At 36.6% G+C, this 14644-nt stretch overlaps 1 protein-coding gene across 1 annotated transcript in view; it reads left to right on the top strand.

Moving 5' to 3' along the window:
- Atac3 (Ada2a-containing complex component 3) overlaps positions 1-14644 on the top strand; it is a 215746-nt gene that overhangs the window by 72257 nt on the left and 128845 nt on the right. The window lies entirely within an intron of this gene.

Genomic DNA, 14644 nt, shown 5'->3' with positions numbered 1-14644 from the left:
ATTCCTATAGTACGGGTGCCACTGGATTCCTATAATAGGTCGATCAGGCATTAACGAATATACGCCCCATATGGGATTTGAGTTAATTGGGACCATAAACTGGTTGTACGGCATTTTGAAGAGATAACTTCCTGATGTCTTCGGAGAAGTTGTTAAGCAGATAGTTGGCCACCTTTTGGGAATAGTCAGTTTCCAGTAGGTCACAAGTCTGGCCCTGTGCGAGATTCGGAACATCCGTAAAAGTGGTAATCTCATGAAACTGATCCTAGAGCTCCGTGGTTTTTTAGAAACCACTTCTAAACGTTTTATCACAATAATGCCGCGGACACACTTGGATGACAAACTATGAGCATGAGCATTATTTGTATCATAAATTATAAGCACATCCATGATCACAGTTGTATAGTTTGTGTATAGTTGTTGTATAGTGCTCATCCCTGCGCTTTGGTCAGACAGCGTATAGGGCGTCGTTGTGCCGTCGTGGCACATTTCGAGTATGAGAAAGTGATTACAGTTTGCTCAAAAGTGCCTGAGTAAAATGCAAGTACTTTCGATGATTACCCGTAGTTGTTACAGTGAAGATATACACCAATATTCTCGTTTATGTCTGGACGTGTTTGTCATACAGAAACATTTTTATTTGATTTTGTGTGGTGGATGCGTTTCGGGCGTGGAAGGGCATATGGGTCATAATATTAAGTTTACGTTAGGATAACGTTAAAAAAATTGAGAAATGTATCGCTTCAGTTTGAGAAGCACTTCACTTCGCAACCGATGAACCATTCTGACGGCCCACATTACCGTGCAGGCGCCGTGTGTTGGCAGGGTCCAATATTGGACAGCTTGATGTTTATAAAGTACCATTAGTTAAAACTGTATTTTGAGCCTTATCTATATACATTCTTAGGTGTTTCTTAGAAGATTATCATGTTGGTGTACGCTGATTCAAGGAGTAAATGGTATTAACATTGAGCTGTCCATAGTTGGGCGTTGTTGAACTTGTGGTACTTGCACAACATATCATGTGAGTACCAAAGTAACCATATAATCACAAAATAACTTTAAATGTTGGTTCAGAGTGAGACAATGTCAATGAGATATGGTTAGTTGGGTATTCAGATGAAACTGTATCTCTTTTTCGTTTGCATGTAACACTGTTTGATATTACTAACCGCACCGAGCCTTCATTTCGAGTGAACCTGAAGAAGAAGAAAAAGATGACCATCAGCCCCTTCTCGGAACGAGTGTATTGTTGATGGACCTGGTCTAAGATTCATGGTCGAATTCTGTGATGATGAGTTTCACAAAACAGGTAAAATAAGTAGCACGATCTTCATCGAAATGTAAGTATTATTGACAATAATCATAACAATCAATTCGTATATACATTGAAATCAGTGGCGTCGCCTTAACCTCAATCTACCTGTGCACCAACTCTCAAAACATACACAATTATCAAAATATTGCTTCCAATGGATAGATTTCGAGTAAACTAGAAGATTAGGAGTATTTTTCAACCAATTCGAGTATGAATATGGCAATAAATCTGGTTTTGAAAGTTGGTGCACAGGTAAAAAGTGAGGTTACGCGACGACACTGATTGAAATACATATATAAAAGGGAAGCGACGGTCCAACAGGGCGGTCAGGGACGGTCCAACAGCGATTTGGACGGGGAGAGTGGGAATGCCAACTCCCTGTTGATAACATTTCGTGGATAAATGGCGGGCTCTTCTCCCCACTCATTGGGGCATCTTTCTGTTTGGGGGCTTATCTTTTTGACCAATTAGCTGATCAAGTTGCTAGAAAGAGATTCTTTATTGTTCCGTAGATGCGTATAGGCGACTTTGCCTGTCGATCTACCCAATCCGTTTTTGGCCCTTCATACAGCGACATGTTGAGGGTGGGCGTTGGCCAAATTTGGATTTTTCAGATATAATCCTAAATAGGACCTAGATTATTTAATACTCTAGTAACCTCAAGTCCGTGCTCTGTCACAATGTTTCATTGTGATTAATCAACACTCAAAGGGGTAAAATATAAAATTTGGGGTAAATTTGAAAGAAAGGGAACTTGGAGTGTAGAGCGCACTGCCCACTGGACGATTCTGAAGCCTGGCCAAGTGAGTGGGGTATGGGTTTATTTGATTGAACGTCATTTCCAATGTATATATTGATACATTCAAACCATTGGCATTTGAGATAAGACAGAGATAGGATGCGGAGGGCCCGCTCAGGAGGAGCGTAACTCATGTTATGATTTCCATTTATTAAATAGTTCAGATAGGCTAGAAATGACAGGTTTATAGTGAAGGAATGTACCATATTGGGAAAGCATAATTTTTATAGACAGTCCGCATCGTGCTCTCTTGCCGTGCGGATCTATTTGCTTTTTGTTGAAGGAAGTGTTACTACTACCTAAAGCTACAACAAATTTAAACAGCACTTTTCAGTGCTCAACCTGTAAAAATTTTCTACCTTGTTCAACTCTTATTCCTCTTCGATCCTTGTTTGGACCCTACCCGAGGTAATCCTTCTTGGATATCGATTTGGAAAATTCCTCTTCGATCCTTCAGATTCTTATAGTAATCTGCTTGGAAGTCGATTTGGATAAAAATTTACTGCCGCCATGGCGCCTAAACGCAAAAGAAAGGGGCAAACTCTTGACCCCCCTTCTGATGAAATTAATTTGAGTAATCAATTTGATTTGCTCACGGATGATGAGAATGATCCATCATCCAAGAAAAATTCTAGTAAACTTTCCCGGCTTAATGCCAAGAAGGAAAAGATTCCCCCTATTGTGATAACCACTACCGATTTCCATGCTCTTCGCATGGAACTTTTGAATTTCGTGAAAGTTAAGTTTTCACTACAAATTGGACGTCGGGGTGAATGCCGTGTATTGGCTGAAACCTTGGACGGATTTAAATGTCTTCTCAAGTATCTTACTGAGAAGAAGCACAAATTTTTTACTTACGACACCAAAACTGAACGTGTGTTCAAGGTTGTCATGAAAGGACTGCCCAGTGGTGAATCCCTGGATCAGATCAAAGATGAACTGGCAAAATTACTTGGAGTTGTGCCACTCCAAGTAATCAAAATGAAAATGAAATCCCGTCCTGGCGATTCGCGCAACGGGATTTCTAATGATTTTTATTTAGTTCACTTCAAGTCTAGTGAACTAAACAACCTTAAGGCCTTAGAAAAAGCTAGCCTTATGCTCCATGTCCGAGTGAAGTGGGAACACTTCAGGAAGACTGGAGGAAATTTCCAAAACCTCACCCAGTGCCGTAAGTGCCAGGGATGGGGTCACGGAACTAAAAATTGCTACATGCCAGCTAAATGCATGAATTGTGGTGATTCCTCTCACGCAAAGGACGACTGTCCTGTGAAGGAAGATCCTAAGAAATTTAAATGTTCAAATTGTGGTGAAAACCACAAATCCAATTTTTGGGAATGTAAGACTCGCAAAGCGATCCTACAATCTCGTTCTAACCGTCAGGTAGGAAACGCTCCACGTTTCCGACCAGGTACAAATTCCTCTGCTGTTAACAACGGTCAGCGAGGAACAAATTCTACATTCGTACCCGTAGGTACAAATATCTCCCCTGCTTCAAATGTTTCATCTGTACCTACTCCCCTCGCTGCTAACAATGTTCAGCGAGTTAATGGAGCTACCTATGCTGCTATTGCAGCGGGTAGAAATCAAAATACTAACCAACGTTCTAATGGAAATTTTGACAATTTTGACTTAGGAAGCATTACTGCCCCCAAAATGGAATTTTTACAGAATTCATTAATTGACATGATTTCTGATATGCTTAAATCTAACTCCATGTTTGATGCTATTCAAACTGGAGTAAAATTTGCAAATAATATTGTCATGACTTTAAAATTCAGTAATGGATTTTAAAGCATTAAATATTGTAAATTGGAATGCTCGATCTCTTAAAGATAATGAAGACGAGCTATTTAACTTTTTAAGAGTTCATAACGTGCATATTGCCGTTATAACTGAAACGTTCCTTAAACCTGCCCATAAGGTTAAGAAGGACGCAAATTACTTGATTTATAGAAATGATCGTCTTGATGGACCCTGTGGTGGCGTTGCCATCATTATTCATAGACGAATCAAGCATAAAATTCTTTCTTCATTTGAAACCAAAGTTTTTGAAACTTTGGGAGTTTCTGTTGAAACAAAATTTGGATAACTTACGTTTATAGCTGCCTATTTGCCATTCCAATGCGTAGGCCAGCAAAAGAATGTTCTTAAAGGTGACCTTCAGAAACTTACCCGTCACAGGTCTAAATTCTTCATTATTGGTGATTTTAATGCAAAACACCGCTCATGGAATAATGCTCAAAGCAATTCCAATGGTAATATTCTGTTTGATGATTGTTCTGCAGGTTATTACACTATTCAATATCCAAACAGCCCAACATGCTTTTCTTCTGCAAGAAATCCCTCCACTATTGATTTGGTCTTAACTGATTCATGTCAACTTTGTAGCCAATTGGTTACCCATGCTGACTTCGGTTCTGATCACCTTCCAGTAACTTTTGAAATATCCCAAGAAATAATTTCTAATCCCAACAGCTCTACTTTCAATTACCATAGAGCTAATTGGGAGCGGTATCGAACATTTATGGAATATAACTTCGATCCAAACATTCCTTTGCAAACCAAAGATGAAATTAATTATGCTCTTGAATCTCTGACTACTTCTATAGTTGAAGCAAGAGCTGCCTCAGTACCAAAATGCGAGGTTAAATTCGATTCAATTATAATAGACGATGATCTTCAGCTCTTGATCCGTCTTAAAAATGTCCGTAGGAGACAATATCAAAGAACACGCGATCCTGCCATGAAAGTTATCTGGCGGGATTTGCAAAAACAAATTAAAAAGCGATTCTCTGCCCTGAGGAACAAAACTTTTGAAAATAATATTTCTAAATTAGACCCGAGTTCCTGGGGGACTGATTTGGACGAAGTAAGGTCTATAACTAAAAATTTTCAAAATATGAAAGCTCCAGGTGATGATGGAATTTTCTATATCCTCATCAAAAAACTCCCAGAGAGTACCTTGTCTTTCTTGGTAAAATTATTTAACAGATGTTTCCATTTGGCATACTTTCCTGATAAATGGAAAAATGCAAAAGTTGTTCCAATTTTGAAGCCGGATAAAAATCCAGCTGAAGCTTCTAGCTACCGTCCAATAAGTTTGCTTTCTTCAATAAGTAAACTTTTTGAAAAGATAATTTTGAATAGAATGATGCTTCACATCAATACGAACTCAATTTTTGCAGATGAGCAGTTTGGATTTCGCCATGGGCATTCAACTACTCATCAACTCTTAAGAGTTAACAATTTAATTCGTTCAAACAAATCTGAAGGCCACTCAACTGGAGTTGCTCTTCTAGACATTGAAAAAGCATTCGACAGTGTTTGGCATGAAGGTTTGATTGCTAAATTGAAAAAGTTTAATTTTCCACTTTATATTATGAAATTAGTTCAAAATTATTTAACTGACAGAACTCTTCAAGTAAATTATCAAAATTCCAAATCTAATCGACTACCTGTTAGGGCAGGAGTTCCTCAGGGTAGCATTCTTGGGCCTATATTGTATAACATTTTCACTTCGGACCTCCCTGATTTGCCTCAGGGTTGCCACAAATCTTTGTTCGCTGATGACACAGGCATTTCCGCTAAAGGAAGAAGTCTTCGTGTAATTTGCAGCAGACTGCAGAAAAGTTTAGATATTTTCTCTTCTTATTTACAAAAATGGAAGATTTCTCCCAACGCTTCCAAAACTCAACTTATAATATTTCCACATAAGCCTAGAGCTTCCTTTTTGAAACCTAGTAGTAGTCACATAGTCACTATGAACGGAGTTCCAATTTCCTGGTCAAACCAAGTGAAATATCTTGGATTAGTTCTTGACCAAAAATTAACTTTTAAAGACCACATTGAGGGCATTCAAGCCAAATGTAACAAATATATAAAATGTTTGTATCCTCTTATAAACAGAAAATCCAAACTTTGCCTGACGAATAAACTTCTAATATTTAAACAAGTTTTTAGACCGGCCATGCTTTACGCTGTGCCAATATGGTCTAGTTGCTGCACTACCAGGAAAAAAGCACTTCAAAGGATTCAGAACAAAATTCTGAAAATGATTTTGAAGTTGCCTCCCTGGTACAGTACTACCGAAGTACATAGAATTTCGAATGTTGAGACTTTAGCACAAATGTCCAACAAAATAATTAATAATTTCAGGCAAAAATCGTTGCAATCCTCAATTGCAACGATTAATTCCCTTTATACTTAGATAAGATTTAGTTTTAGTTTTTAGTTTTAAGATATCAATTGTTATACTGACATGCAGGTTAAAAAACCTGTTTAAAATACTGAATTGCCAAGACATGAACAATGTAAAAACACTTAGATATATATCATAACAATTAAGGCTGGTACGTTACTGCAGTAACTGGAGCACCTAGGTTAAAATGAAATGTAATTTATTTTGAATTAGGAACAAATAAAGAGTTAAAAAAAAAAAAGATTTTCATAGGGTTCAGAGCGGCTGAGCTGTTTGTTTGTAGTTTGACCTTCCTTCAAAACCAATTTGGCTCTAGAACAATGTTAAATTTGTTCTGCATTATTCAAATGTTGCAATTATTGAAAAGAGATCGATATAAGATAGCCACAGAGAACAGACGTTGAGGCTCCAAAATTTCTCTAAAAACTTGTGTAAAGATTCCTATTCGACTTAAGCGCCACTAACGGCGACTTCCCCTCTTAAAAACCCTCTTTGACAACATGATGGCGCTGGCGTTGCAAAACTTACACTAGACACTAAGTGCTGGTAGCGCCAAGTGGCAATTTTCAACAGAAAATGTATCGGTACTAGCGCCAAATTGGACGAAAGTGATAAATTTATAGAGGAAATCAGGAGATGCTAGCGCTACGTAACGGCAACGTTTCCACTTAACTTTACACAAGTTTCTGAATGAACTTGGACGTCTGGTCTCTGTGAGACAGCTTAATACAATTAAATAGAAATGCCAAAATCTTACCGAGTAGTTTAGCTGTTCTGATTTCGGTACAGTTTGTTGAGGTCGGGTATAGTTTCTGAGTATGGATGCCCATTTTGAAATAACTTATATTAGCACAGAGTAATAGTTTTATTGCTAGGGAACTTTCTTTTGGGACCATCTTTTCTTCATACAATTCTCATTATTCATACTATATTAATCATGATCAGTCTTAGACAATGTTATATGTTTAAGCCCCGTTCTAGATTTGTTTGTTATTCATATCTTATGGATTGCAGCTCGCGAGAGGTTACCAAATGTGGGTTCTTTATCTCATCCACAATAGTTTGGGGGAGGGGCGATCTGAGAGCTGAATAGAGGCAAATAAAATAGAGAACACAACGCCATGACCCAAACGACTAACCAACGCATGCGGCTCACACTTAACTTGTTCTATTTCTTTCTTCCCCTCATGTACCAATATTACCTACCTGAGAACAAATGGGAACACGGCCAGATTTTCAATAGGAAGAAGGGAAAAAAAAAGCGAGAAAACGTAATAGAGTAAGCAGTCAGAAAGGATTAGGCCATTTGGAAACAGCCAATTTATACTGGACGGAACTGGTAAGTAGGATAAGATTTGTAAAAGGTGTGTGCTTGCATGATTTACCTATTTTAGAATTATCTACACTGAAACAAATCGACATGTACCGTTTATTGGATCCATCTGATAACATAGCAATGTCAGCAGATTTATTAATTCTATGTGATGATTGATAGATTCCATTGGATTATCACTTAAAAACTATGACTGCGATATGGAATGATTTCTATCATAATTTCACATACTTAGTACTTGATAATATTTTGCTTCGAACGTGGTTAGCGATAGGTAAAAAGTATATGAATATTGTCTGATATATTTCATGGTGAAAAACTGTTGATATGTCATGGGTGGGAACAGATATCTAGAAACTAATGGAAAATCATATAAATTTGCACTATGAGAAAACTCAGTAAAATATACCTGTTTTCATGAACAATATTGCTCACTAAAAGATATATCTTATAAGATAGGCATGTATATTTTATTGGAGTTGCTTTTAACGATTTTTGACGTTTGTTGATATGTCGCGTGTAAACAGACATGTAGAAACTATTGGATTGTCATTTAACTTTGCAGTACAGGAAAACATATATATCTCATTGGAACAGCTTCCTTTGATTTTTGAGGTATAAAGATTGTAAACAGATCTATCCCAATCATTAGATAGTCATATAGATTTGCCTTTTAATAAATCCAACAGCAAACATTTGTTTTGGCATGGTTTTCTGGGATGAATATCGCTCCCATTAAAATGATTAGTGGAACTAAATATTACTAACAACAATGAGACTGTATTGAATAATCTTTGTTTGTTATTGTTTCATAAGATAAGGGGTTCCGGAAAAGAATGTATTGAGATTGAAAAAAAAATGATTCTACTGCAATATTTAATTAGCTAAGATTCTAATTGTAAATCTTCACACTCGAGTGTCATAAACGAGTTCCATGAACTCATATAATGTAGTCGTTGTTTTATTGCACACAGGAGCATTAAGAAAGATTTGAATACACGACACCACCGAAACGGAGCATAAATTTGACAGTGTTATTTTCCTTCACTCTAGCAAAGTGAGCATAACGTTGCACTACATTCCATGTCGGGAGAGCTGTTCTTACTTCATGCTAATTGAACGAGCTCAATCTTAAAGTCAGCCGTGGCCCAATGGAATCGAGCACAGACACCGAAAGCATCACACCTCAACAGTTCTGGATCGAATCCCAAATCAGCTACAATAAAAAAAAGACACAACTGTTAAAGCTCCCACTGCCTGATGTTTATTTTTCGATTTATTTTTAGAAATCGATTAAATATATGTGTCAAAAGAAGCAGTAAGTTTCATGTGATTTTCACATAAACTTTACTTCGATTGATTTATGACACATATATTATATTGTGGTGAAAAGTAAAGCTTATGCTTATGGGTTTCAAATCCATTTCAGTTAATTATTATAATTTGACCGATTTTCATTTATCATATGATGATCATATAAATGTTACCAAATTATGAGCATTGTAAATGTATCGGATATTCATATAGAATTTACCTGACACATTTTCAATCATATCATTTTCAATGGATTATCTTATAGCGCAAATTTATTAGACTTCCACATAACAGGAATATGTCAAATTGGTTCAGTGTATAAGCCACATGAGAATCTCATTTCCTTCAATTACTACTTCATTGCAGCACACACCTAATAATGATCACTAACATTCATATAGTTTCAGCATAATCGACATTTATAATCAAAAGGTGAGTTGTTAAGTATAATTACCATGCATAGATATAAGTTAATGTACCAGAACCTGGACGGACACGAGCCTACCCAGGGGAGGACCCGGATACGACCACCCATGTGTGTCTAGAGTATCGCACGAGCTGACGAGTGCAACGGGAAAGACAGTAGATGTATAGACTAGGGGGTTAGTCCCTACACTGAGGCAAAAGTACTTAAGAATTTCATAACGCATAACATATGAACCCGGATGATTTTGATTTCATAAGACGCTTATGCATTTCATAAGCGTAACTTATGATTTTCAGAAGCGTCGATGAAGTTATCATTTTTGGATTTGAAGTCAGTTTGTCAAAATGGCGAATCATGGAAGCCTTGTGTTCAACGAACAGAGATTAATCGCAGATTTAATTTCGAATGTACCGGGTGTGTGCATTGGGCTATTTCAGCAGGCAAAACTACGCTTAATAGACTTGCTAACGTTGGATGAAGCTTCTTTTTGTTCGCTGTTTTCGAATTACTCGCTTCCATTTGAAATCAACCAAATTTGGAGCTGGGTGCTGGATTGGCGGCAGAGAAATGTAAGTATTTGCATCCTATTTTAAATGATTTATGCTTTTTTAATTGATTTCATTTCAAGCACCTTCAAAACTGTTTGCTAGTGGAAGAAGTTCCAGATTTCGCAAGAGGTGGCCAGCTCCTGAAAGAAAAAGCAGTTATAATCGGAATCCGAATCGGATCGATGTAAGTTCCTGTTTCTTATTATTTCCTCGTGTTTTACCCCATTTTGTTTTTTTTTTCATTTTCACAGGATCTCCGAGTGTTTAAAGAGGAAATTCAGGAAAGTTATCCATCTGCTGATGAAGATTTCAGCCATGTAAACAAACCAGTTAACGAAATTGATGATTCGAGTGAGTTTGTTCTACCAGCAGCCTCGAGTTCAGCAACCGGAAAGCAGACGACAATCACGAACGCAGCTGTATTTAAGTTTGAAATTACCACTGAAGAGTCAAAGAGCGGAAAGTGCAGAAAAATTATCTACAGAAAAGCTCGAGAAAAGAGGATTATTTTCACTTCGAAGTACTCTCAGTGAGCCTACATCAAATAAAAAGCTTCCTCCAGCTGTACGTACCGTCGAGGTTTTAGAGCCAGAAGTAGCAGAGCATTTTCCTGAGAACAGAAACGTGGAACAAAACAACGTAAGTTATTTTATAATATATTTGACTAAGTTCTAAAAATCTACTTCTTTACTGCTTCTAGGAAAGAGAAGAATTTTTGACATCAGCGAACAGCGAATCACCTCCTTTTCTGTCGCCAAACCATCTCCGAGCTCTTTTGGTAAAAACAGATTATGGAAAACAAGTGTTGAAAGAAGCGACAACGCACAAGCTTTCTAACGCGGGTCAAAAGCTAGTCGTCGACACGGTTGCCCGATTCCATTTATCTTTGGGACGAAAAACCACTGCAGAGTCAATAAACAACCTTAGTGCAGTCATTATTCGCGTTTTTCCTAAAGAATCAAAGGTAAAACTTAGTGAGAATATGACACGATTAAATGATAGGGGAAACGCTCCTATAGTTGCGGTACGTTAGAAGCGTTTGGTTCCTATAGTTGTGCATGGAGACTCAATACACAACTATAGGAACCTAACGCTTCTAACGTACCGCAACTATAGGAGCGTTTCCCCTAATGTTTTCAGTAAATGGTGATTTTATTTTTCGTCAATTCTTCCGTTTATTATTGACAGTCAAAAATCAACGCTAAGGGTTGTACTTGTACACCCTACAAGTAAAAAAATTGACGGAAAAACAAATCATTTTATTATAGATCAATCAATAACAATCTGAGCGTCAAAGAGCTAAACGAGACAAAGAGCACTTCGCCCCAATTGCCGAAGGAGACATCGAGTCGCAATATGATACAATACAATACAGAATATGATTTAAAAGAATTGAAAAACTTGATACAATCTCATCATTATTTGTATCAGATGCTCTTTGAAGACACTCTTAAACCCAAGCAACATTTTCTCGTTCATTACCCAAACATAATTAAAAAAAGTGGACCGGTTGAGCGAATGATGTGCTTCAGAAGCGAAGCTAAACATCAGGTCTTTAAAGAATATGCGCATGTCATTTCATCACGATTGAACATTGCATATACTTTATGTATTAAATCTTGCTTGCAATTTAGTCACGATTTGTACCACAAAAGATTTTTTGATTTGGAAGTTGAAGGTGAATTTAATGTTAACACCCTACAATCGAGACCATACTGTTCGAAAATCGCGATCGAATGCCCTTTCAATGTGAAAGAAAAAGTTTTTTTTTTGCACATTCGATCCAATTCAAAGGTTTACAATTTAAAATAGGTCAATTTATAACAATATCGGAAAACGCATCGATCAAATTGTTAGAAATAGAAGAGTTTGTGAAACATAGAGAAGCGTTGATTTTTGACTGTCAATAATAAACGGAAGAATTGACGAAAAATAAAATGTGCAGAAATTGGGAAAAAGGAGCATATGATCATTTATTAGCTTATGAAGCAGTAGAAAGATGTGATTCAATGTGTATTATTGGTATTAATGCAGTGATTGGATCTCCATTTTCTATTCATGAAGTGAAAAACCATTATTATTTCAGGATTAATAATGATTTTAACTAGATGTAGAGAATATTATTAAGTTTAGTATTATAAATAAACCAATGTTGATAATTAATTATATTTCAATAAAAGAACATTTAAGCCGTAGCAAATGATTGAATATTTTCCAGCAAGAAAACATAAGTTGATCGAGCTTTGTCCATCCTTAAAATAAGTGACGGTTGGATAAATTTCGATCAATTTATAAGCTTCTGATAATTAAATTTCTATTAAAAAAATAATTCATATAACATACTTATGATTATTATAGCAAGTTAATAATGATATTCATAACTACGCATTATGATTTTCACAAGTAAATACGTATGTTATTCATTACACATGAATATGATTTTCATAAGACAACTTATATGGTATGATGAACAAATTCCCCTCCGAAGTCATAAGATAAACTTATGATTTTCATAACAGATCCTTTTGTCGTAAAGTCATTAGTCATTCTTATGGAATTCTTAAGTACTTTTGCCTCAGTGTAGATAAGCCAACTTAGCGGTTGGCACAGCCTATACACTGAACAATTACAATTACATACAGCGACATGTTGAGGACAATCAAAGGTTATAAAGCTTGATCAAGACAAACAGAAATGAGAGTCCACTGCTGTCGGACTTAGTTTCCGTGCTACAATGGGTGGTAAACAACTATCATCTATCATCAGTTGTTGTATAGTGCTCATAATTAATATACAAATAATGCTCATGCTCATAGTAGGTAATCCAAGTGTATCCGTGGCATAAATTCGGCGTTGTAACCAGAAAATTGACACTGGGGACCACGGGATGGTCCACTAAAAGATTCAGAACATCCGCAAAAGTGGTCAATTTATGAAATTGATCCTAGAGCTTCGTGGTTTTTTAGAAACCACTCATAAACGGCTTATCACAATAAATTCGGAGTTGTTTGGAAAATTTACCCTGGGGACCATGGGATGATCCACTTAAAGATCCGGAACAGCCGTAAAAGCGGTCTATTTATGAAACTGATCCTAGAGTTCAGTGGTTTTTTCGAAACCACTAAACGATGGTCCGCTGGAAGATCCGAAACATCCGTAACACTAATGAGTGGTTTTGAAAAAAAAAACCACGGAGCTCTAGGATCAGTTTCTTTAATTTGACACTTTTGCGGATGTTCCGGATTTCTAAAAAGACGTCTATGAGTGGTTTCAAAAAAAAGTGGAGCTCTAGGATCAGTTTCATAAATTTACCACTTTTACGGATGCTTCGGATCTTCCGGAGGACCATCCTGTAGTCCCCAGAGTTCAAATTTCGGATATAACTCAAAACTAATTGTAATAAGACGTCTATGAGTGGTTTCGAATAAAAAACGTGGAGCTCTAAGATCAGTTTCATGAATTTACCACTTTTACGGATGTTCCGACTTGCGATTTTCCGGATGAGACATTTTCCCAAACGGTGGTCATCCATCTTGTTAATAACTTTTCAAAAGACACCAGGAAGTTATGCTGGGTTTAGACTAGGCAAGTAAAATGATTAACTCAGTTGAATTCAATTGGCTTGAAAAGTTGAGCCTGGTTCAATTTTTTTTTTTTTCAATTCAAGTGAGTTGATCAAGTCAGTTGAATGGCATGGTTTACACGTCCAATTCGCGTTCAAGTCAGTTGATTCAACTGACTTGATCAATTGACTTGCTCTGTCTAAAACCAGCTTAAGTGTTTGTCCCCAATTAGCTCTAATCCCATATGGTACGTGTATTCGTTAATGCCGGTTCCCATTGTGCGGTTCCTATTAACCGTACTATAGGAATCTTGACTGTAATTGTAAGCAAATCTTACATCCCCCGGTGGGGTGTAGAATCTATGCGAACTTTGAACTTTAATAAATTTATTATACCCCTGTTACAGATTACGAATGTCGCAAAATGCGAGAGAGAATAAATCCGTATTGCTTTATGTAGATTGTGCTATCTTGTTTTGATAGTTATGATCAATATTTTCCCCGACATTATAGCATTTATTGAAAACAGTTTCTGGTTCTGCCGCACCTTTGTTGACGGTGGTCAAGAACTGCTTCCGCTGGGAGAACCAACGGCGAAATCGCAAAATAATCTCAATCCACAAAGAAAAGTCCCCTTCTGTCTTCTAGACCTATATTATCCACGTTTTAAAAATATAAACTCGAACGTCATCGCAACGTGTCACACGTCTGGTACTTCGGGCTCGCTACTTTCTTTCTTTAATTCTTTCTTTAGGTCATCATCGCAGGCTTGAGGAACGAGAAGTGGGTCGTAAAAATAGAACCAAACAATCGGAAAAATTATACACCACCGGTTTCAAATTTCTCATAGTAATCTTTATTTACACTTCCCATTTGTTGTTGTTATTTTTGTTGTTGTTGTTGTTGTCTTTTTCTTGTTTTGTTTCCTCGTGTATTGAATTCAAATAATTACACAACCTTTATAATCGTTATCTATCAAATTTCTTTTTTTTCCTGTTAATAAGAACATTTCGTAATATTTTAACAAAATTCTAACTAACTCGCTACATGTTTTTTTTTTCTGTTTTAAATATGAATGAACTTATTTTTCTTTACTATCAAGTTATGTAAAAATATATTCATCATTCTAATGATTTTTTGTT

The sequence above is a fragment of the Ochlerotatus camptorhynchus genome, unplaced genomic scaffold, assembly GCF_037179485.1.
Source record: "Ochlerotatus camptorhynchus isolate MF236.1 unplaced genomic scaffold, CSIRO-AGI_Acam_v1.1 ptg000639l, whole genome shotgun sequence".
In the NCBI taxonomy this organism is placed as follows: Eukaryota; Metazoa; Arthropoda; class Insecta; order Diptera; family Culicidae; genus Ochlerotatus; species Ochlerotatus camptorhynchus.
Note: the sequence above shows the minus strand (reverse complement) of the source record. Positions and strands in the feature narration are given on the sequence as shown.